We start from the raw sequence: 2,765 nt of genomic DNA on the forward strand, positions 1-2,765 counted from the left end.
TTCGTCAGTATTTGACGTGGTTTACGAAATATATCCAGCGGTAACCTTAGGTGACTCACCCTGTATATATATATATATATATATATATATTTAAATTACAAAAAACTAATAATAAAAGAAGTTGCATGGCGCGAGATTCGGTCCGGCGACCTTCGGATTACGAACCCGCGCGCTAACCGCTGCGCCACGACACTGTAGAAATTTATTAATCGTAGAGAGTATTTCACGGTAACGGTTTATTTTAAGTGTCGATTTTCTCGACAACGGCTGAGAAGTGCATCTTGGTGCTTTGCCACATTACACCTCTGGCCATGAGCTTTTATTGTGCGCAGTATGAATCGAATCTGAATTTCACAATTGGCGACCTCCCCTGTTAGATTCTTGTTGTTGCCTCTTGGTTCTATTACGTCTTGTATTTTACCCATCTTTCCCTATCGCTTTCTTCTGTTTTTCTCTGATCTTCGAACACCTTGTATGACTTTCATTCTTGATCAGTTTTCACAGATCCAAAAATCCCTTGAATGTATCTCATTTTTTTTTAAATCTTGCTTTCATTATCAAGTGCAGTGCCGGCACCTTTATGAAAGCCAAATTGATCGTCATCTAACACGTCCATAATTTTCTTCTCCATCTTTTTTCAGCATTTTTACCAGAAACTGAGATTCATGAACTGTTTAGATGATTGTGCGACAATTTTCTCACTTACGAGAATAAACACAATGCAAAGTATATCTGAAATTAGAATTATATTAATACCGTCAGCAGCTCAGGGGCGTTGATATACATCAACGGGGACAGTTGAAAATGTGTGCCGCGACCGGGACTCCTGCTTACATGGCAGACGCTCTATCCATCTGAGGCACCGAGGGCACCGAGGATAGTGCGGCCGCAGGGCCTATCTCGCGCACGCCTCCCGCGAGACTCACATTCTCACCTTGTATGGCCACACACTACAGTCGGAGTGTCCCACCCCAACGCATTCATTACTCGTGGATGACATTCTTTCCAAGTCCCGTAAGAGTTCGTGGGAATATGTGCGCATCCGCACAGAAGAAGAAGGTCATGGCCGGTATTGCCACAACTATATATTTATATGGATGCGGTGTCTGTTCTTTCGGACATGTCCGAAAGAACAGACACCATATCCATATAAATACAAAGTATATCTGTCTCTCTCTACTCACAACTTATTCGTAGGTGACTCACATAATTTTCGTTGGCGGCTCCCTGATAACAAGCAACGAGCTGCACGTAGCGTCATTTCCGACCTGAACAGAAGGCAACGCCTTTTAGCTTAGTAGTCGCCAACGTCACCGAAAGGCGGCGGCGAGTGTGAAGGCGCACACCTGCAGCGGAGTCGTGTTTCGCCGTTCCGCTGTTTAATCACGCCGGACAGGCGCTCGCCGGCCAGCGTAATCCGCCGAAGCCCCTCAGCCGCCCCCGCCGCCCCCACCGCCCCCGCCGCCGCCGCCGCCGTCGCCTCCTCCGTCCTCATTTGCATGAAGTCTGTGGCTGCAGGTGAGGACAGTCTCGCAGGTGCGGGACGACCCACATCACCCTCCCTCCCCGAGTCCTGTGTGACTTGTAGGCGAGTACGTCTCAACGCTTTCAACGCCTTCCTGTAGTTTTGTTTTCTCTTCTCACTCACGTAAAGCTCATCTTAGAATCGAAACTACGATATTTCTGCCACTATACGGTAGTACTTTTGCTACTTCGTTGATTAGACGTGGTGCCGCTAAAACCGTCTTTAATGAAAGCGTCTTATTCTCGTGGACTTTAATGGGTTGAATGCTAAAATACATATTCAGGCTGAAGCGACTAATGAAAATTCGTACCAACACCAGGATTCGAACCTGGATCTCCTGCTCAATGCACAGACGTGCTAACCATTATGCCATCCTGGAACAGTGGCATTACACAACTGCACGCACTGCCTTAGCACGCCGCTTTCCTCAATCCAAATTCCCCTTCTCACAACGCCAAATGGTCTGATGCCTAAATGGGAATTTGGACTGAGAAGAGCAGCGTGCTAGGATGCTCCGCGCAGTTTTGTAAAACAACTGTGCCAGGGTGGCATAGTGGTTAAAGCATCTGCCTAGTGAGCAGAAGACCTGAGTTCGAATCTCGGCTTTGGCACGAATTTTCATTCGTCGCTTCAGTCTGTATTTTTTCACCACAGATGTGTGTGACATGGGAAGGCCGCTGCAGTCGTATGGTTTCATCTGATTAGAGCACCTACGCCCAGGTTTTCGGCAGGATCCCCGTTTCGCTCAGTGTGCTATTCCGGCAAAGTTAGACAGCCTCTGCAGTTCTGTTAGAGTTTAGGAGGAGTAATAAGTGGGCTGGGGCATGAACGGGAATTTGGACTGAGGAAAGACGTGCGGTAGGGTAGTCCGTACAGTTGTGCAAAGGAACCGTGCCAGGGTGGCTTAGTAGTTAGCGCAGCTGCCCAGTCAGCAGAAGACCCGTGTTTGTATCCCAGCTTTGGAGCAAATTTTCGTATGTCGTTTCAGTCTGCATATACAGGATGATTCACGAAGATAATCAAATATTTTAAAATGTTATTCTACAAGTAAAACTAAAGAAAGAAGTTCAGTTAAACATAGGTCCGCAAATGTTTCGTTACAGAGTTAGGGCTAATAAAAGATTTTGTCTGGAATGTAGCAACTTTGCTAATACGAATCCATCGCAAAACTGTACGAGGTTAAAGTAAAGCACGATTTCCATTCACTTTGTTGTTATTGATCTGGTGAATCTAATAAAAC

General features: G+C 46.2%; 1 non-coding gene across 1 annotated transcript; it reads left to right on the top strand.

Moving 5' to 3' along the window:
• Positions 1-2,064: 2,064 nt before the first annotated feature.
• On the top strand, positions 2,065-2,136 carry Trnat-agu (transfer RNA threonine (anticodon AGU)). Its single transcript has one exon. It is a non-coding gene; the product is annotated as a tRNA-Thr (tRNA).
• Positions 2,137-2,765: the final 629 nt, after the last annotated feature.

The sequence above is a fragment of the Schistocerca cancellata genome, chromosome 5 (genome assembly GCF_023864275.1).
Source record: "Schistocerca cancellata isolate TAMUIC-IGC-003103 chromosome 5, iqSchCanc2.1, whole genome shotgun sequence".
NCBI lineage: Eukaryota > Metazoa > Arthropoda > Insecta > Orthoptera > Acrididae > Schistocerca > Schistocerca cancellata.